This window comes from Dipodomys merriami, unplaced genomic scaffold (assembly GCF_024711535.1).
Source record: "Dipodomys merriami isolate MVZ:Mamm:240054 unplaced genomic scaffold, mDipMer1.0.p SCAF_1522, whole genome shotgun sequence".
Taxonomy (NCBI): Eukaryota; Metazoa; Chordata; class Mammalia; order Rodentia; family Heteromyidae; genus Dipodomys; species Dipodomys merriami.
Window position 1 is genome coordinate 44,128 of NW_027202852.1, and position 23,225 is coordinate 67,352.

General features: G+C 37.6%; 1 pseudogene; it reads right to left on the bottom strand.

Annotated features, from left to right (window-relative positions):
• Positions 1 to 5,757: 5,757 nt before the first annotated feature.
• On the bottom strand, positions 5,758 to 5,854 carry LOC138827246 (U6 spliceosomal RNA; annotated as a pseudogene).
• Between the last annotated feature and the right edge of the window lie 17,371 nt (positions 5,855 to 23,225).

Here is a 23,225-nt window from a genome sequence, read left to right on the forward strand (position 1 = left end):
ATGTTCCATGCATTCCTAATTTTTCCAGAACCTTCATCATAAAGGGGTGTTGGATCTTGTCAAATGCTTTTTCTGCATCTATTGAGACAATCGTTGCTCTTGTTGATGAAATGAATTGTGTTAATCGATTTGCGTATATTGAACCAACTTTGCATCCCTGAAAAGAATCCTGTTTGATCGTTGTGTATGATGTTTTGGATGAATTGTTGAGGTCGATTGGCCAAAATTTTGTTGAGACATTTTGCATCAATGTTCATCAAAGTAATGGGTCTATATTTCTCTTTTTTGATGAGTTCCTGTCTGGTTTGGGGATGAGTTATGATGGTTTCATAGAATAAGTTTGGTAGTGAACTTACTCTTTCAATTTTATTGAAGATTTAGAGGAGTATTGGTGTGAGCTCTGCTTTGAAAGCCTTGTAGAATTCTGCTGTAAAAAACATCTAGTCCTGGGATTTCTTAGATGGGAAGTCTGTTGTTGTTTCTATTTCAATGCTTGATATTGACCTGTTAAGCTGGTTTAGCTCATCTTGGTTTAGTTTCGTCATGGCAATATTTACCAGGAAAAGGTTCATTTCTGCCAAGTTCTCAAACATATTAGCATAAAGTTTTGAGCAGTATTCCCTTATAATCTTCTGACTCTTGGTTGTTTCTGTAGTGATGTTTCCATTCTCATTTCTGAGTTTATTTATTTGGGTGTGTTCTCTTCTTTTTCTGATAAGATTTGTTAAGGGTCTGTCAATTTTGTTAATTTTTTCAAAGAACCTTCTCATTTTGTTGATTCTTCCTTTTTTTTATTCTAATTCATTTAATTCTGATTTACTTTTAATTATTTCTTTCTGTCTACTGGATTGGGATTTATCTTGCTGCTCTTTTTCAAGGAGGTTCAGCTGTCTCATTAAATTGTTGGTTTCAGATCTCTCTAAGTTTTTGATGTAAGAACTCAGAGCTATAAACTCGGCCTCTGAGTCCTGCTTCCCAGAGGAGCAGATAATTTCTGTGCTCATTTTTTTGAATATCTTGAACATTTGAACTTTGTTTCTAAGGTCTTCAATTACCTACTGGTGATCCAAAACTGTGTTGTTCAGCCTACATGAGTTACTGTACTTTCTTTGGTGGCTTCTGGTGTTGAGTTCTTATTTTATTCCCTTGTGGACTGAGAAAATGCAAAATATGAATTCAATGTTTCTGAATTTTGACAAGTTTGATTCGTGACCTAAAATGTGATGTATTTTGGAAACTGTTCCATGTGCTGCTGAGAAAAAAGTGTACTCTGATGCTGCTGGAATTCGCTAGATGTCTGCTAAATCAGTTGATCTATGCAGCTGTTTAGATTGGAAGTTTTTCTGTTTAGATTTTTGCTGAGATGATCTATGTAGTGTGGATAGTGGTGTATATAATTCCCCAACAATTAATGTCTTTGGATCTATGTGAGATTTAAAGTTATATTTCTTGGATAAATTTGGGTGCTCTATTGTTTGGCAAATAAATATTTAGAATTGTAATATCCTCCTGAAGGAGAGATCCCTTAATTAATATGTAGCAACCTTCTTTATCTCTTCTCACTAATTTTAATTTGAAGTCTATTTTATTTGATATTAGGATTGCTACTCCTGCCTGTTTATGGTGGTCATTTCCTTGGTAGATTTTGTTCAAGCCTTTCACATTCACGATGTGTTTGTTTTTATGGGCAAGGTATGACTACTGAAGACAGAAGATAGAAGAATCTTGCTTTTTAATCCAAATAGAGACTCTATGTCTCTTAATTGGAGAGTTAAGTCCATTAATGTTGAGAGATAAAACTGAAAGGTATTTGGGAGTTACTGCAATTTTATCTACCTCATTGGGGGCTATGCCAATTGGATTCTTCCTATGGTTCTTGGATTCTGTTTGGGTTTGGTTTCTTGGCCTTTATTGTGGTCTTGTTGGTTTTCTATGTGTAGGACATCTTTAAGAATATTTTGTAGGGCTGGTTTGGTGGAGATATATTGTTTCAGTATTTCTTTGCTATCGAAGATTTTTATTTGACCTTCGGTTATGAAGGAGAGTTTACCTGGGCACAGTATTCTCCGTTCATCATTGTTTTTCTTTATGGCATGGCATACATCATTCCAGGCTCTTCTTGCTATAATTGTCTCTGCTGAGAAATCTGAGGTGATTCTAATTGGATTGCCCTTATAGGTGATTGAACTTTTCTCCTCGACATATTTAAGGATCTTTTCCTTAGTCTGAATTTATCCTGTGTGGATTGTAATGTGATGATGGGATGTCCTGTTCTCGTCTGGTCTATTTAGGGTTCTAAAATCTTCTTGTATCTGAATAGGTATTTTTTTTCTTTGCATGTTTGGGAAGTTCTCTGCTAGGATCCTGTTAAAAAAATTTCCTAAACCATTAACTTCTGTCTCTTGGTGCTCCTCTACACCCATTATCCTCAGATTAGGCCTTCTGATAGTGTCTTCCAAGTGTTGAATAAATCTATCATATTTCTTGGATTTGTCTTGGATGGTTGTATGTTCTTTTCTATAATATCTACGCTGTCTTCAATGCCCGAGATTCAATCTTCTGCATGGTCTAACCTACTGTCGAGTCTTTCTACTTTGTTTTTTATCTGTTCCTTTTAATTGGTCAGCTTTAGTGGCTTCAAATTCTTTGTTGGAGTTTTGTTTTAGATCTTGTATGAACTTCTATACTTCCTTAATTTGGTGTTCAGTGTTTATTCGCAAATCAATTAGTTGATTGGTTATGGTTTCCTTGGAAGCCCATTCCTTCTGCTGGGCTCCATTCATGCTGTGGTCTCCCTGACTTCTTTCAGCTGTCTGTTAATGGATTCCATGAATGTCTCTAGTAATCTTTGTCTATTCGCATCCCCCTCTCACAATTCTTGTATTACTCTTTGATTAGCTTCCTCACATTCATGCAAATCCTGTAGTTCTCTTTAATTGTTCGCAGACTGCTCATTCAATTTCTTTCTTTCTCTTTGATTGTTCTCAGCTTGCTTACACAATTCCTTTATTTCACTTTGAGTGTTCTCAACCTGCTCACGCAATTCCAGTATTAAGCTTAGAGTAGCTTCCTCATGCCCATGAGCTGTTTTGATCTTTGGTTTGCCTCCTCTCTCTTCCTATCACACTCATACTGAGTCCTTTGCAGGTTTTCAATCTTTTCATTCACCATGTTTACCAGTAGTGTTTGTAGAGTTTTTTTGGAACTCTCCTCTGGATTATTCATTATCTGATCTGTCACCTGATTATTTGAGCGGGAGTTGAGATACCCGGAATTGCCATTTCTCTTTTGCTTTTCCAGCTTGTTCTTCCCATTTGGTATGAAAGTAACGCCAGTTTTGTACTAGAACACCATTTTAAGACAAGCATCATCCAAAGTCCTGTAATTGCACAGTCAAAAACATGCAGATACAATCTAGTTCAACAGATACAGTCTATTCAACATCAACAATTACGTTTTATTGGGCTAAGAACAGCAAAGAAGGATTTTACAAACCTGAAATTATTAGGTTTAGGGAGAAGGGTAGGAACATCTCTAGCTGCTTTACTAGCTTTGACCTATTCCTTCATTGTACAAGAAAGTGTAATTCAAATAATTTCAATCATATCTGTTACTAGAATTATCAATGATTTAGATTATTGTCTGTAATTTGGTCAAAGCTATGTCTCTTTATGTAGGCTACTAAAAATGTATTTACTAATTTCAAGTAAATACATAAATTCTACATCCATCTTTTTAAAAATAAAATTTTGATTGTTCTGTAAATTGATCAGAGCATGGATTTTGTGGCTAGCTAGGTCATTGCACATCTGTCTCTCACTTCTCTCTCTTTCATGGTTCTCAAAGATAATATGATTGTTCCATAATTATCCTAATTTAGTCTGCTTTTCTTCTTTTGGTTTCATCATTTCACTTTTTGCTCTGCCATTTCCCAAATCATTTATATAGAAGGCATTATTTCCTATTTTCTCATTCCTAGAATAAGCTGCACATGAAGAAATCATTGGTCCTCATTTTCAGTCTGTGCCTTTGAATACGAAGGAGCATCTTTCCTCTGTACTCCATCAATTCCCTACTCTCCAGTTAGAATAATTTCGAATAGTAAAATTTGAAAAAGAGAAAATGAATCGTGGTGAAAAAAACATATGCAGAAAATTCACCAGATATTTCTGACCAGTTCAACCAATGTGAACTATTAGGGAAATACATGGACACCTCATTCACACCGGCACTCAAAGTCTCTGGTTAGGCAATTCTTAGGAAGATGAGGAATAAGATGAAAAAGTAAGGAATGGTATCAATTGCAAGAAAAAAATGGAGAAGGATCCAAGCAAATTTCTTCATTGGACTGCCGCAAATATTCGGCTTACTACAGTGCAGAGACTACTTTCCAAAAAGGCCACTCATGTGAATATTAGGGATGATGATTAGTGTACCCCTTTTTATCTGGAAGCCTACAGTGGACACTTAGACATTGTCCATGAGTTGGTGGCTCAAGCGGCACATGCTATAACTGTAGATGGCTGGACACTCCTGCACAGTGCATATATGTAGAATAATACCAGAGTGGCTTCTTTCTTACTTCATCATGATACAGATACCAATGCCCAAACTAAAGGCCTCTTGACCCCCTTATATCTTGCTGCTGATAATTGAGATAGCAAAAATATGCTGGGTCTCCTTCTGAGAAACATTATATAAAACCAGGCCTGAAGTACAATTTAGATTTGATTTAGTACAATTTAGATTTGCGTTTGATATTGCCAAAAGGATAAGTATGTATCACTACCTCTATGAAGTTGTGGAAGGCTGTACAAATTGTTCTCCTAAGTCCTAATGGTTGAGTTAATTTTCTTAAATTTCAAAAATGCAAGTCCATCCTTTGTGTCCATACAAAATATTTTCACAATCCAAATAAGAGCAATAACTTTTTTTTGTCTGTCATGGGTCTTGAACTTTGAGCCTGGGCGCTATCCCTGTGCTCAGCTCAAGGTGAGCACTCTACCGCGTAGGCCACAGCTCCACTTCCAGTTTTCTAGTAGTTTATTGAAGATAAGAGTCTCACAGTCTTTCCTTCCGAGGCTGGCTTTGAACCGTGATCCTCAGATCTCAGCCAACTGTGTAGCTAGGATTACAGGTGTGAGCCACCAGCTCCTGGCAACACAAATATCTTACTGGAAAAATTCATGGATTCAGCGGAATTCTTCCAACTGAATTGCCTGTATTGGATGGCAAATTTTATAGAAGCGTTTTTGTATACATGTATGATTCCTGCAGTGTTTGTGATTTTTTAATCAGAAATAGTTTTAGTTTATCTGTTGAAATGAGTAGTACAGAAACTAAAGTATTTCTGTTGCTTTTCTGAAAAAGTATATATTAAAATATCCTATATTCTATGTTCGTATAATGTTCATAATTTATTTTATTCTCTCCTAGATATACTTGAATTTTACATTATTTAAAATATATAGCTTCAATAATGTGTCCTTTCAGATTGCATTCCATATAGAAACAGCTTAAGATTCCTTTTTTCCCTAGGTCCTAATATTATTTTCTCTGGGATAAAATGACAATGTTGTCTAATTTCAAAAGTTTTGTAAAGTTTATGCTATGTAAACGCCTTTCTTTCTAAGGTGAAGATTTAATACACTGATGTCAAACTAAATTTAATTATATGAATTACATGTATTGTTACACTTGTAATTTTGTAATCCACTTTTTAATAACTGTTTTTCATTTCTTGCATCTGAAGAAAGAAAAAATATGGAATACTTCACAAACTTTCATATCATCCTTGTGCAAGTGCCATGTTAATCTCTGTATTGTAATTTGTGTATACATACTGCTGAAGCATGTAGTATCCTCTAAATTTAAGTAGTTAATGATGCAATCTTTACACAGGCTTATATCTATGAGTGCCTACTTATAACAAGGAAACCTTATTGTTCCTAACAATGCTATTGATCTTATTTCCCTAAAATTCTGTGAATAGTGGGAAAAAATTATATTGTTCAGTCGATTGATCACATTTGAAAAATTTTTTGTCGATGACTATTTTAAATCTTTTTCACTTGGAATTTGATAGTACTTTCAATTATTTATAGCTACGTCCAAAAGTGCTGGCTTTTTCAAGTACTTATTTATCCAACTGAATTAGCTTTGTGGTGCTAATGGATTCAAAGTAAGCCTTGCTTAAGAGCTACTTCTAAACTCCTGCAGCTGACATTATCACAAATGAGGTCTAACTGGCACAAATGACTACCTAACCTTGACCCTTCTTCCATGTAGGAACAGACTAACCAGACTATGTTAGTCTGACAGCATAGATTGTCGTACTTGAACAAAACTAATCATAGTTTTAAGGGATCGTAGAGAGATGAACAGTTCAGATAGAACTGTTCAGACGAGAAGGTATTTTATCAAAATACAATTGGTTATTATACCTACCATTTCAAAAGTACCTAAAGCCAAGAAGGTGAAAAAATAGTTGATATGCATGATAACTTAATGTCCTGGCCCGTCTACCATCCAACCAGGCAGGAACTTACACTACTCCCTTTCTATCACTAATTATTCTCATAGTCGCAGGAGAAGTCCATATGTTTCTCCTCGTTATTAGGCCTTAAATTGGTAATGTTTTAATCACAGTGTTTCCTCTTGCCTCCAGGCTGTAAATCTACAAATGGTAAAGCTTTAGGTCTAACTCTATCAAACACTTATTAGAGATAATTGAATAATACTTTAAAACAGAGTTGCCTTTGATGCAGTAACCACAACTGAACAATGCAAAACATGTGACTTTTTATTATATTATATATAGTTATATATTTTATATTTATATGTGCTGATTTTGTATTTCACACAGTGAAACTTACTAAAATTAAATGGTAATTTGACAAATAAATTGATATTTATTTATTCAGTAAATAGAATTTGAATATACATAATTAGGTTTAAAATATATATTAGAATATAAAAAGTATCAATGCAATGTGTTTGGTATAAACTTGTGATACACTGTAACTGTTCTTGGTCTTCTGAATTCACATGGCAAAAAATGTTGTTTTCCTCTAATCTATAAGGTATTTTACTCTGATGCTCTGTTTATTGTTTTAACTAACTGGTCCCAAACTGTTTTTCTCTATATTTCTGAAGCATTCCAACTGATTATGCCCAAATTTGCTGATAAGATGTCTAAAAATATTATTCTTCTGCAGGTCCCATGGGTCACAGGATCCCAGTTCCCAGTTACCTGTATCATCACATAACAGGGGCAAGACTTCTCACCAAGGACCATGCAACATGCCAACACAAAGTAATTGAAGAACCATCTCAATTTCTCATTTCTTATATTTCAGGGCCCCAATTCCTTGAGATGCAAGAATTAGCAGTAAGTAATTACGAAATGGAAAGCAACTTAAAATGAAGGATGAGCTCAAAAAATGTGAGAGAAAGTACTATAATTCAAACATTCATCTTACAGATGAACAGCCCATATGAGTGAACAAGTTCACAAAGTGCCATAAAATTATTTTTTATTCCCCTACCCTATGATTAATGAAAGATTTTAGTCCAGTATAAGTGGGCCAAAAAATAGTTCCTGAAAGGATAGATCCATAATTGGTCTACCAAGGCCCGGAAAACTTGGCTTAGAGGTCAAATGTAATTCAGAAAAACAATGAGAAATCCTTAGTGCTTCAAAACACTGGGCCTTCAGTACAACATGGTTCTGCTGAATGAAAATGTCACTCTCAAACCAATGCTAATCTACATTTAATCTCATGAAAGTGTATTCCTTTTCAAATAAACTTTTTAAAATCACATTAGCCAAAATAACATTTGACAAGTAGTTGATACTTAGTGACATTCCAAGTTTTTCAAGTGTAGGGAACAAGTTACAATAGAGTTGAATTATTTACCCAGCACTAATGCCAAACTCGTTCAACCATTCATTAAAGTGTAGAAATAGAACCACACACACAACTTGTGTTGTTCAGTAGGGGCCTACCAGAAATGCATTAAATAGATCAGCCTCCCAAATTTCCAACCCAAACTTTAGCTAATAAAGTAAATTTCATCATTTAATAAGGTACATTTTAAAAAGTCACAAATAGTTGCCTTATCATATGTTATTTTATGTTTTCCCTATCTGTCTAAAATATTAAGAAATGTTATTTTATGCTTACCCTATCTCTCTAACATAGTAAGAAATATGACTTTAAGTCTTGAATATGGGTACTCATCAGAGATATGCCAAAAATAAAATCTGTCTTCTATTTCTATCATATTCCTCTATAAGAATAAATTTTAGTTTTCTTCTTTTTCGAAAACTTATAGGTAGTATAAAATATTATCCCATGTAAAATAAAACAATCACACCATTGTGCAAAGCCATTTTTAAAAATTTGTAGTTAGGAATACATTCTAAGCCATTTTTAACGTTCTTTTTGACTAAAGATTACTCTCCCAAGTGGATGAAATAAAATCATGTTTAGGTGCTTCATGTCTCCACTCTTGCAAATTGTTACTGCAGATGAATGAATTATGGAAATACAAGCTGACAACAGTTCAAGCATATCCATGATTGAAACTCCATGGAATGTATATAAACCTTTCAAAGTATTAACAGATAGTTTAACAGAATGACTATCCGGAATTTGAAATCAGAGAGGAATTATAGTAAAGGCATAGAATGAATTAAAAATGAACAAGGGGCAAGTACAGCTAGAATACTCAATGTACACACGTGATAAAGGAAGTGGTAAATTGACACTAAATCTTGGAGAAAGGGTTGCTTGAGAATGATGAAAGGAGTGACTCTGATCTAGGAGTATAGGACAATTAGATGGACATGTTTAATTGTAACATACTTGCACAACCTTTTCAAATTCAGTTAAAAAAACAACAAAAAACAAAAACAAACAAAAATCAAAACCAAACAGCAGTCTCTAGGGAGTATGAATATGACCTCTCAAAATTTTAGTCAGTTAATGAAGGGCAGTCTTGGGAAAAGCAAACAAAGCTATTCAAAGAGGGAAGTTTGGGATAGGGGAGAATTTTTAACAGATTTAAATAGATTGTCTAAGGTTATGAATCACCTATATCTGCTGCAAATAGTATTTTTCTTCTAGGAGTTCTCTGTCTGAACTGGATAATCCAGTCCTGATACACATTTGAAAGCTTGTGAAGATAGAATGGAAGAAACAAGAACAAGAACCCAATACTCCACTAGAGAGAAAACAATCCTCTATCTTTTCTCTAATCTCTCTTCACTACCCTTTCTTCATACTTTTAAGTCAATTGATTTTGAATTATATTTTTCCTTGTTTCTTCTGGCAAAATAATTGGTCAAAGTAATTCATTAAATATTATTTGCCATTATTTTCAAGGAAATCGAAGTGTCAATCCAAAAATTCATATGGAACAATAAAAGACCCCGAATAGCACAAATGATACTCAACAGAAAGAACAGTGCTGGATGAATATTAATGCCAAATTTCGAACTCTCCTATAAAGCCATAGTAATCAAAACAGCTTGGTACTGGCACAAGAACAGTCTTCAGGACCAATGGAATGGAATTGAAAACCCAGAAATGAACCTACAGACCTATAGCCATCTAATCTTCGAGAAGGGAGCTAAAAAAAAATAGAATAGAAGAAAGACAGGCTCTTCAGTAAATGGTGCTGGCAAAATTGGTTAACTACTTGTAGAAAACTAAAGATAGATCTTAATATATCACCCTGCACCAGAATCAACTCCAAATGGATCAAAGACCTCGGAGTCAAATCAGACACTGAAAACATTACAGGATGGAATAGGAGAAACCTTAGAACTCCTTGGCACAGGCCCAAATTTTCTTAATCGAGACCCAGAAACACAACATATCAAAGAAATGTTGGACACATGGGATTGCATGAAATTGCAGTTTTCTGCATGGCAAAAGACATATCTAGAAAGATTGAGAGAAAGCCAACAGATTGGGAGAAGATTTTCACTAGCCCATACAACGGAAAAGGGTCTCATATCTAAAATATACCTGGAATTCAAAAAAATAAATAAATCCCCCAACAACAAATCCTCAAAGAAACAAATGCCCAATAAATAAGGGGGCTAAAAACTTAAAGAGAAACTTCTCTGAAGAGGAAAGAAGGATGGCCAATAGACACATGAAGAAATGCTAAAAATCTCTAGCCATAAAAGTAAATCAAAACAACATTGAGATACCACCTCACCCCAGTTAGAATGGCAAAAATCAAGAACTCTAATAACAACAGATGCTGGAGGGGATGTGGACAGAAGGGAACCTTACTGCATTGTTGTTGGGAGTGTGAACTTGTTCAACCACTCTGGAAAGTAGTATGGAGGTTCCTCAAAAGACTGTACATAGAGCTCCCATATGACCCAGCAATTCCACTTTGGGGCCTTTACCCAAATGTTCACAAAAAAAGACCACACTACAGCTACCAGCACGACTATGTTTATTACAGCTTTAATAACTATAGCTAAGATATGGAATCAACCCACATGCCCCTCAGTAGAGCAATGGATCAATAAAATGTGGTATATATACACAATGGAATTCTATGTCTCCATCAGAAAGAATGACATCGCCACATTTTTTAGGAAATGGAAAGACTTGGGAAAAATTATACTAAGTGAAGTAAGCCAGGCCCAAAGAAACATAGGTCCCATGGTTTCGGTTATTTTCAATAACAAGTATATGTCTGAGTCAAGCTGAAAAAATCAGATAAGTAGTTGTTATGGAAATGATCCCTAAGATATGTATTTAAATGTTTTTTGTTTCCTTTCATGCAATTGTTTATAACACATTTATAAGATTATTTCTTGGTTGCTTTGTTTGTCCCTCCCCCACGGTATAACCTCTGCTTTCACTGTGTTTGATATCGGTATAATTTGTGGAGGGGAAGGGAAAAAACAAATTGTTTAAATAGGGATACCTGTGGACCCATTGCAACAATGAGATGTATAAGTCCTTATGTTGAAAACGTACTTCACAACTTTAGTGCGAGATGGGGGGTGCGGGGTAGGAGGATTGGGTGGGGGGCAGGGTAGAATGGGAAGAGATGGGAAGGGGAAACAATGGAGGAGGGTACAATGCTAGATGTAATTGTAACCCCTCTGTACAGTATTTTCACAATAAAAAAAGAAAAATAAATACATAAATATTATTTGCAGTTTTCTTCTTTCATGCTGTTTAATTGGCCAAGCCTGTCCATTAAACTTCGGTCTTGAATTTGTTTGCCATCAAACAACATCTATGTTAATGAAGAGAAATCTAATGTAAAACTTTGTCTCCAGAAAATAGTCCAAGAAACTGTGGTCACAAATATTGGGCTATAATTTTTCTTTTTCTTTTACCTTGAAAGACTTATTGTGTATAAAGTGCCCACAAAAATATGTACTCCATCATTTTTGGTTTCAATCAATTCTAACCTCAAAGATACATTTGGCTAAAATGATGCTTAGAGGAAACCGAAAATACTGCACTTTTATCTTTTCTCTTAAGACTTTCCTTAGATACATTCTCAGGAACAGTGAAGTTATTCTATGCAAAGTTATTTCAATAGATTTTTTCTCTTGGTCTAGCATTTGTTCACCAAGATGTATGGAGGAGAATAGAGTTAAATCACCCATACCTTGGAAGACAGTGTTTGTTGCAAAATGACAATGCTTCTATGTCCTACTTCTATATCTGCCTCTTAGCTCTTGACTGATTTCCAATTAATCAGAGCTTCTTGGCTTCAAGTCTAGTGAAGCTGAAGGACTATGCAGTCTCTACCACTGCTACATCTTCATGATTTCTCTTTTAAAACTCTTTAAGTTGCCTCATTTGGATGTTGAATTTATTTTCATGTCTTCATTCAATCTGTTCTGTATTGTAGTGAGCCAAATAGGCTCTGTAAAATCACTGTAGGTGCTAAAAATATTAACACAATTATATGAAAATGTTTTGGCCTTCCTTCACTACTGAAGACAATTCTCTTAACTAGGACTTCTAAGAACACTGTTTTCTTACCTTTTCCATTTGCTCAATTCTTTTCTGAACCCAAAACTTTTTGGCATATGTAATTAGAGATGTCTTCACCATCTCTTGATCGTAAGGATATTATTTATTGTCAGCCACTTAAAAATATGAAATCATTGGTTTGAAATATCCAATCAGATTTTTTTTCTGTGTTTCAGTGCTTCACGTGCAAAGACATTGTGGAAAGTGTTACAAACAGAAATGTGTAAACCCAACACCTTCTTTCATTGTAGAGGGCATTTTCTCTCTATATATTTTGACCCAAATTATCTTTTTCAGAGAATTAGTTTGATAATTAAAGGTAAATTCACAAATTTTGATGTCTTAAGAAGTTTGAACAAACTGTACTTATGGATAATATATTTATAAGCAATTTAAATTTCATTACAATTCACTAAGTTGTCTCTGAAACACGTGTTACCTCATGTCCAATGGTGTCCTTGTGCTATTTCAATGAAGCCAGAAAACATTCATTTTATCTGGAGCAGCACCATAGATTGTTACTGGAAGTAAGTGGAAGTAACTTACTGGATGTGGAAACTGATCCCAGGAGAGGAATTGAACATAGGAATGGAAAAGTTCAGGTTAACTTTTGCTTTCCTTTTTACTGTACAAGAAAAGAATCCAAGGCTTGAAGGAAACTCTGTCCCTGACTTTTCTGAGTGTATTCTTTACTCATATAAAACTTGTCTGTAAACTTCTGGTTGAGAGTATTACAAAAGAAAACAATATGGCATTTGAAGGCCAGCATAGAACAAAAGGAAATAAATTTGTTTTAAAAGTATTCTACTGCAAAGAAACACAGATATGGAGGTTTTAAAGTGTCTTATGGATGGATGTTTCACCCCTGAGATGATTCTCTTGTTGCAGGAGTCAGTTATCAATTCCTTCAGTTTGGTCCTGAGTTTTCCATAGCAATAAGGATTCCAAAAAAGCAGGATACAGTTGAGTATGGTCAGCAAAAACAGCCTCTTCTCAGATCACTACTCCTTTAAGGAAAGTCCCAAAGAAATACCCATGGTTTGTTTTCTTTGCTTGTTTGTTTATTTTGTGCTGGTTCTGGGGCTGGAACTCAGAGGTTGGACCCTGTGCCTGAACAGTTGTCTTTCTTTCCCACCTGCCTCCAAAGCTAGTACTCTATTGCTTGAGTCAAAACTCCACTTCTGGCTTTTTTGGTGTTTAATTACAGATTAGAGTTTGAAAGACTCTCCTGACTGGGTTGGCTTTGAACTAAGACAGTAAGAAAGCTAAATGATATCAACTGTATGGACTTCTCTTTTGAACCAAGAAATATTAGATGAAGTTCATTATAAAGCTAATTAATATTTGACAATTTTTGAAGCGAATATGTTCAGTGAATTAGACATAACTTAAGTAAGTCAGCAAGAGTAGGTGCACTGAATCATTTGGAAAGATTACTATTGACTTCATCATTCCTTTGGGGGAAACTTAAAGCCATATTTGCAGTTTTTGTTGGTTGTGGGGAATGAACACAGATCCTGGGCACTGTGGCTCAGCTCTTCAGCTCAACTTGAGGGTTCTACCACTTTAGCTAGAGCACCACTTCCAGGTTTCTGGTGGTTAATTGAAGATAAGTGTTTCATGGACTTTCCTGACCAGACTGGATTTGAACCACAATCCTCTGATCTCAACCTCCTGAGTAGCTAGGATTACAGGCAGGAGCCACCAGCACCAAGCTCATATTTGCATTTATGTGCAGTTAATGTCACTCTGTAGACAAAGAATGGAAATTTGAATCAAATGATGTGACATTGCAGCTTTTCAGAATAATTGACGTAGCAATAAATATGTCCTCCTTTTCCATTTTGTTACATTAACGACTCATGTGCTATGGGAACCTTACCTTAGCATCCTCTTTCATCTTTGTAGGTGTATTTAGTATCAGGAAATGTTCATAGAGAAATGTAGAACGACTGAGGTTTTTAGAAAGCAAAGGAGATCAGGTATGAAAGAACAGTATAGAAGGAGATACATTTATTACACAAAGATTAAGAATTTGCCTAAGAGATTTAGAATGCTAAAGGCAATGAGGAATAAGCCTAGTTGATAACTAGCTCTTCAATAGCTAAAAATGGTTCCCTAGAACGGTTTCTGTTATACCATAGTTACTATCATTTATTCCTTCCATCTGGAGTTATTCCTTCTCTTCTGTCACAACTATTAATTAGCCTCTGCCTTTATGGTGCCATGACTGGCAAAAAAGTTTTCCAAATCTCACTTAGACTACCCTTCTCATTGTGATTAGAAATGAACTCACTCAAAAGCCTGGAATCTTTGAATTTCCAGAATTAACCTACAACTGACATCTAAGCACATTCCTGGCATTAATTGCCATGACCTAATGAACAAAACTTTTTTTTTTCAACACAGTATCCTAACATAGGTAAAGAACATGAATTAGCGACTAATGTCAGGTATCAGTATGGAAGGAGCAATTATATTCCAAGTATGGGTTCTTTATTTTGCATTTACTAACTAAATATTCATTTTTGTTGCTGTTGTTGTTTTGGCAATCCTGGGGCTGAAACTCAGGGCTTGGGAACTCTGCTTTTTTTTTTTTTTTTCCTAAAGGCTAACCCTCTACTACTTGAGACACAGGACCACTACCAGTCTTTCTTTTTCAGTTTATGTTGTACTGAGGAATTAAACTCAGGGTTTCATGAATGCTAGGCAACTACCATACAATGAAGCCACATTCCAAGAACCCTAAATGACTTTCTTAAGATGGCATTACATTTTCATTCCATAACTATGTATCATATTTTTAGCCAGAAATTTTTGCTAGAAAAGGGCATTGAACACAGTACTGAGTTTAGTAAGGCAAGATGGACAAAGAATAACTGGCATGGTCTAGCTAGGGCAGAGAGGGACTTACTTCATGGAGCTGGTACAACACACTGAGCGAGACAGCTGACCAACAGCCCACCTCCAGAATGAGAGGGCCACCTTGGTTACAACCACATAGGGATGCTGGGCCACCTCCTCTAGCACCCATTCAATCAGTTCCTGAGAGAGATAGCGAGAAAGAAAGAAATTCAGAATTACACTTAAGCCAGGTGCCGGTGACTCAGGTCTATAATCCTAAGTACAATGGAGGCTGAGATATGAGGATCGTGGTTTATAGCCAGCCTGGGCAGGAACACCTGTGAGACTCTTATTTCCAAAGAAGCACCAGAAAACAGGAAGTGGCGCTGTGACTCAAATGGTAGAGTGCTAGCTTTGAGCTGAGCAGCTCGGGGAGCTGTCGCAGGCCCAGAGTTCAAGCCCCATGACTGAAAAAAATTGGACTTCCCATCACAAAAATTGGACTGAATACCACTCATTGTCTGAGGGAGTATGGCAGAGAAGTCAGGCTGAGCTTCCTATCAGCTGGGAGTAATGAGTAGGTCACCAGGCTTCTCTGTGCCTCAGTTTCCCCAGCTTCAAAACTGAACAAATTGAAGGATCCTCTTCCTCATGAGGATAGGGTAATAAAGAAAGAGAGCCATGTTTTGATTCATACTCCCATACATGTCGCAACTTTAATAACACACACCATCTGAGATCTTTCCCGGTATCTTCCTGTCATATGCTCACAGAATTACCAAGAACCATATCTGACGGCCCCTCCTTTTATGATTGACCCTGTTCCAGAGATCCCTCTGTATTAATCTCTTGTTTACTAACTAGTGTCCCATGAGGAGATTGAAGTCCAGTGGTTGAGGCCCAACCCAGAGCTTCACCTCTTATCAAGAATCAGCTACTGTGGATTGAGTTTGGGACAATCCATATAAACCAATGACTGAGCGTGGCACTACATGTCTACCATCCCAACTACAGAGGACCGGGCCTGGTGACTCATGCCTGTCACAGATAGGAGGACCATGATCCAGCCCAGCCTGAGCATATATTAAGTCTCCATCTCAGAAATGCCCAAGACAGAAAAGCTTCGCTAGCATGGTAGAAGACCTGATCAGCAAGCCTAAGGCCTTGAGGTCAAACTTTAATATACCAAAAAGAACCAGAGTCCCAGCCAGAAGCTCATGCCTATAATCCTAGATACTCAGGAGGCTAAGATCTGAAGATCCCAGCTCAAGAGTTAAAGTAAGGCTGGCCTCCCCCATTAGAGTTCATCATGAGAAGACCCAGAGTCTGACCTATGCTTTTGTGCTCCATACTAGCAGGACTCATATCCTTACTAAGTGTTGGCCATGCTCTCTGTCCCTCTGGGAGGCAACCCCCTGTAGTCTGCACTCCAAGGTGCTTCAAGCTCCCACTGCCACCAACCAGGCCCAAGGGAGTACACAGCTCCAGGGTACACAGATCCCTCATTCTTGTAATTTAACAGTGCTGAGTCCCCTTCAAGCGTCTCACTCTTCCAGGCCCCCAGACCTCAGCTGTGAAGCCCATGCACACCCCAAAGATTTCTGTACTTACCTATGGATGTTCAGTCCATTCATGTTTGGTGTGGTTATTCCTTGTACTTTTGTTTTATTCATTTATTTGCTGTTGATTTTACTGTGATGACACCCATTCCATTTATTACATTGATTACATCCTACCACATGGCATCTAAATTTGTAGATGTTTTATCCACCATGCCTGACACCCAGGACTCTCAGAGAAAAGGAAAAAACAGTTTCACACTTGGCTTCTTACTCCATGATCCAATTGTTGGTAGTGCTGGCATCTGAACTCAGGGCCTAGCAGGACCAATTGGCAAATAGTTCAAGGTGACCACACCAGCCTGTGAGCAACAAAGGAGTTAGGCCATTCCCAGGATCTGACATTGATCCCCAGGGTGGGTCACAATAGTTATAAATTCATAATTTAAACATAGGATATATATTTACATATACATGTGGACAGCATCTTGCATTTGGTGTACTTCTTCTCCTTATTTTCTGCCTTAATGGAAGTATGGTTTATTTTACTGAGTAAGGTGACAGATATTACAGTGCTTACATGGATGACAATGTATTGAGATGTCTATAGGGTTTCCTATGCATTCTCCATTCTAACTTAGACCCAGGACTTTCACAGGATAGGAAAACAGGTGAATCGATGTGCTTCTCACATCAGGATTCATCTTTTGGCAGTGTTGGGATTTGAACTCAGAACCTAGCAGGCCCAAATGGGGAAAGGTTCAAGGTGAGGACACAAGCCTTAGAGTAACGGAGATAGGCTGTTCCCAGGACCTGACATTGAGTCCCAGGGAGGGCCAGATTGTCATAAATTCATAATTTAAATGTAGGATCTATATTTACATACATGTGTAGACAGCATCTTGCATTTGGTGCACTTCTCCTTATTTTGTGTCTAATTCATGGAGTTATTTGTATTTTACTGAGTATGGTGACAGGTATAACTGTGCTGACATGAATGATAACCTCTTCCAATGGTTATAGGGTTGTCTATGCATTCTACATCCTAGTTGAGGCTGGGCACTTTCACAGGAGAGGAAAACATGTGCAATGACTGGCTTCTGAAAACAGAATGAATATTTTGACAATGCTGAGATTTGAACTGAGGTCTGGGTAGCTCTGTTGCATTTTGGAAAAGGGAAAGCTCACCATCCTTGAATATTAGAATGTCAGGCCTGGTCCAGGGCCTGATTTGATGTCGCAGCACTGGACAAAATAACAAGCCCACCTTTTTTAAACATAAGATTTCTCTTTACCTACAGGTGTTCTATGCATCTTGCATTCAATGTAGTTATTCTTTTTATTTTTGTGTCTTAATCATGGATGTATTGTGTATTTTATTGAGTATGGTGATAGATATAACTGTGCTGACATAGATGACAACCTATTCCCAAGGCTATAAAGTTGTCTCTATAGAATTGTCCATCCTTGCTGAGACCCAGGACTTTCACAAGACAGGAAAGCGGGTGGATCTATTGGCTTCTCACATCAAGGTGAATCCTTTGGCAGTGCTGGGATTTGAACTCAAGGCCTAGCAGGCCCAATTGGTGAATAGGTCATGGTGAACACACAGCCTGTGAGACACTAAGGTGCTAGGCCGTTCCCAGAAACTAAGATGAAGCCCTGGTGGAGGGCAAAATAGTCGTAAATTCATCATTTAAACATAGGTTCTATATTTCCATACATGGTTGGGCAAAATCTTGCATTCTGTGTAGTCATTCTCTTTATTTTGTGTCTTATTCATTGATATATTGTGTATTTTCTTGTGTATAGGATGACAGATATAACTGTTGTGACCTAAATGGCAACCTATTCCCATGAGGGTAGAGTTGCCTATGCATTCTCCATCCTAGCTGATACCAGGACTTGCACATCACAGGAAAACAGGTGCACCGACTGGCTTCGCACATCAAGGAGAATATTTTGGCAGTGCTGGGATTTGAACTCAAGGCCTAGCAAGCCCAATTGGAGAATGGGTCATGGTGAACACACAAGCCTAGAGCCACTAAGGAGCTGGGCCGTTCCAAAGAACAGAGATTGAGCCCCAGGGAGTTCACAATAGTCCTGAATGGATCATTTAAACATGGGATATATATTCACATCTGTGTGTGGACTGCATTGCACATTAGTTTAATTATTCTATTTTGTATGCTATTCATGGATGTATTGTGTGTTTTATTGAGTATATGATGACAGGTATAACTGGGCTGACATGGATAACAACCTATTCCCATGGCCACAGGGTGGCCCATGCATTCCATTCTACATCCTAGCTGAGACCCAAGACTTGCACAGAAAAGTAAAACAGGTGCAACGATTGGCTTCTGACATCAAGGTGAATCTTTGGCACTGCTGGGATCCTAACTTGGGGTCTAGCAGACCCAAGCGACAAATTGGTCCATGTCACCAGCCTGTGAGCCACTAATGAGCAAGGCCTTTCCCAGGACCTGAGATGGAGTCCCTAGGTGGGGGGGGGGGGGAGGGCACAAAGCAGTCATCCATTCCTAAGTTGAATGTAGTATGCAAATAAGTACATATTTGTACAGAGTAGGAGAGATGATGACCTGTGATGGAATCCACTCTACCAAGTGTCTACTGATTCTTGGATCTTTCCACATGCATCCATTTCATGACTATGATGATTAATCAACACTTCTTTACAAATAAGTAATACCCCATGATTCTTGCTTATCATTTCCTACTAACATCACAGATGAGCTACTCATTCAAGTATGAGATCGATACTGGTCCAGATACCAGTATCTCAGGATTTCTTGCCATTGCCTTCTCATGGCAGGGCTGAATTCAAGGTTCAAGCATGGAACACAAACTCCTTATATATATTTTAAAGATAGGATTTATACTTCCATACCGATGTTCAGTCCATATTGTGTTTGGTGTGGTTATTCATTTTATTTCTTGTTTTATTCATTTATTTACCATTTATTTTATTGACTCTGATGACACCTATACCATTTATTACATTGCTTACATACTATCACATAGCATCTAGATTTGTAGATATGTTCTCCATCATGCCTGACACCAAGTACTCTCCCAGAAAAGAAAACATGTGTCACACTCGGTTTCCTAATCCAAAATTAAATATTTGGCAGTGCTGGGATCTGAACTCAGGGCCTAGCAGGCCCAATTCATGAATGGGTGAGTGTGAGCACAGCAGCCTCTAGCCAAAGAAGCTTTCAGGTAGTTCCCAGGCGCTAAGATCGTTCCCCAATTTTGTCCAAAACGGCAATAAGTGGATAGGAAGATGGTAGTATACAAATAATATATATATTGCTAAAGAGTGCCAGAGCAGTCTCCCTACATCTACTACGTTCCTACCAACTCTTAGGTATTTATTATGTCACCATTGAAATAGTATTATTCTTTTCATGCTTAATAAACTATTAATTAAGATCAATCAGCATCCTAGGATTATTGCATCCAATTTTACACTAGACAAATTCATGAACTACTCTTTCAATCCGTATTGTTAGGCATAGGAATGAGTCTCTTGTGGTCTCATGCCATTGGTAGGTGTCAGGATCAGGATTTGAACCCAGAGCCTATGTTGACATGTTGGCTTATGGCTTCCCTGATAGCCTGCCAGCCATCAGCAATGGCAGGTCAGGTCCACTTTGCAACCGTGTCATTCAGACCCAGGATGGTCACTGTGCAAAGAAAAAAATTATAAAGCCCCCCCAGCCCTCTACAGGTTGGCACTTTTTCTGCTGTCCCACATTTTTTTCCTGCAAGCTCTCTGGGCCTAGGGTCCCAGGATAGGCTATGGGTCCCGAGGCTGTACCCCAGCCTAGAGAGTTCAAAGCTGAGGCAGAATTGCCACGAGCTGAGTGTAAGCCCCGTGGTTGGCAAAACTAATTAATTAATTAACTAAATTTAAAAAATAAAGCTCACTGGTTTGGAATTTCTGCCAGTTTTCTTTCCTAGCCTGGGATTTGAACTTAGGGTCTTGCTAAATTCATAGAATTGTGAGGGAAGGTGCAGAGTTGCCAGTAATTGAGTTCAAACCCCATGTCAAGTCAAAAATATATAATTAAGTCACTGACCTCAGCAGGGAAAGGTAGCTGTGGAGATGGGAGGGATAGGATGGTAGGGGGGAAACAAAGGAGTAGGCAACAATGCTCAATAGGAAATGTACTCATTACTTTGCTCATTTAACTATGACCCCTCTGTAAAACATTTTTACAATAAAAAACGTACAAAAATTAATGTAGTGCTGAAGAAGCATTTTGGGGGTAAGTGAAGGATGACTGAATAGCTGTACAAAATTATACACTGCTTATTTTTAATGTTCAGTATGGAATTGAATAAACATATCTGCTTCCAATACAAATATTAAGTCACTGTATTGGAACTGAGGCCAGTATTTCTGGCATTGATGGGATTTGAGGTCACCATCTGGGTAACTCTTTTACACCATTTGTGAAGGGAAAGCTCACTGTCCTTGAGGAAAAGAAATTCAAGCTAGAATTCCCAGGGCCTGAATTAAGGCCCTGCAAGGGAAAAATATTTATATACATGTGTAATATATGACATATATGTACATATGTATGATTATTTCATATTACGATTATTATTATTAATTTTGTATTTATTTTATTTTTATTTTATTCATTATATTGTTTATTGTATTTAATATTATTATTTACATAATTTTTATTATGTTTTGTACATCTATTATAAAATTATACCCAATAATTTAGGATATTGACTCATTTTTATTAATACTTTATTAAGTGTTTAAACATGATACATAATTAAATGGAGCCATTTGTCACAGCCATCACATGTATAGAGTCTGTTTCAGTATGAGCTTTGTCTTATTTATCTTTGAAAAACTTCCTATAGTGACTTCTTTAGATGATTTATACTCAGAAGCGTTTCTTTGAGGATAGGCAAGTTGAGGGATAAAATTGGAAAGTTGGGGCTGGGAATGTGGCTTAGTGGTAGAAAGCTTGCTCAGAATGTATGAATGCCAGGGTTTAAATACTCAGTACCATATACTCAGAAAAAGCAAGAAGCTGTGGAGTGGCTCAAGTGGTAGACCACAAGTCTTGATAAATATGAGCTCAGAGACAGTATCCAGGCCCTTAGTACAAGCACCAGGTCTGGCAAAAACAACAGGCCAGATGTCGGTGGTTCACACCTGGAATCCTGGCTTCTCAGGAGGCTCAGATCTGAAGACCACAGTTTGAAGACAGCCTAGGGAAGGAAAGCCTGTTATACTCTTACTTCCAATGAACCACCAAAAGACCCCATTTGGAGCTGTGGGTCAAGTGGTAGAGGGTTTACCTTGAGCTGAAGGGCTCAGGGACAGTGCCCAGGTTTTAGTTTGGGACACACAACTGGAAAAAAGAGTGAGGAATAATCAAAGTACTTTTCCTATTTGCTAATTATGGTGAATATTTTCTGGAAAATGAATGCTTTTGTACACCAGAATTGGAGTCAGAACTCAAGATTCAAGTGTAGCACATCCATATGCCCAGCCTCTCAGACTCTAGTATTATAACCTTGTTTCCTATAGGGTTCTGAAAGTCCATTGTTGAAAGGCTTAATATGTTCCCAAAGCCCTTTGTGATAAGCATCTGATTTGTGTTGTCAATATCATTACAGTTCTGAACCTAGCAGAGAACCAGTAGCTCATGCCCATCACCTGATCTCAGGAGGCTGAGGTCTCAGGATCACAGGTTGATGTCATCTAGGGCAGAAAAGTCTATGACACTCTGACTTCCACTTCTGAAAGGTCAGATGTTCAAGAGCTTCCTGTGTTTTCCTTGGTGATGAGAAGTACTTGCACTCTAAATGTTCTTAGAGTTCTTGAGCAATAGAAACAGGAAAGAAACACTTTTGAGCCATCCTGGATTCATATGAAGTTCTCAGCATCCAAGCCCTAGACCTGTTAGCAGGAAGAACTCCAATGAACAATGTATTTGAAGGACAGAAAACAGTTTCAAAAAGTCATGCTAGGTACAGAGACCTAGGCCTGCAGGATTAGGAGGCAGAATGTACATAGGGAAGCTCAACAGGGAAGTGAACTGCAAAACCACTTCATTCATTTCAGGAACAGCCAGCAATGAGGGGGGAGGGGAATCTGAAACATTTGTCAGAGTTACACCGGGGTGAGGCTTTTCTCAGCCTCTTCAAACAATGATGAATTAACCTTCCTCCATCAGGTGAAGGGAGTCTCAGTTTATCTTTAGGTTAACAATAGAGAGCCAGTTTAGTGGGGGAGATGGGGGAAAAGAGTAGAAAAACCTTGCTCTCTGGTCTTAGGGAGTGGGTTTTTTGACTCTGTCAGTTTTGAAGGCCCTTCTACTATCTCTGCCAGTCCATTGTCCTTCCTTCATTCTCCACATCATTAATGCAAATCATCAGTCCAAGGAGAGGCAGGGATCTTTTTCTTAGGTTTCCAAGCACTTAAGTTGGAACATGGCTCTGTCGTCTTGACTCTGAGGCTCTTGGTTGCCTGAGAAGTGGGACAGAAACAGTCTTTCTGCTTTATGGTTGTGTGAAGCTGATGCTGGTGTCCTGGCACACAGCAGAAGGCCTCATGGGTAGGAAGTGTTCCCTCCTTTCCTTCTTACAACAAAGATCACATTCGTCTATCAACTTCCTTCTTTACTTCCTTCCTTCCTTCCTTCCTTCCTTCCTTCCTTCCTTCCTTTCTTTCTTTCTCTTTCTTTCTTTTCCTTCCTTCCTTCCTTCCATCTGTCTTCTTTCTTTCCTTCCTTCC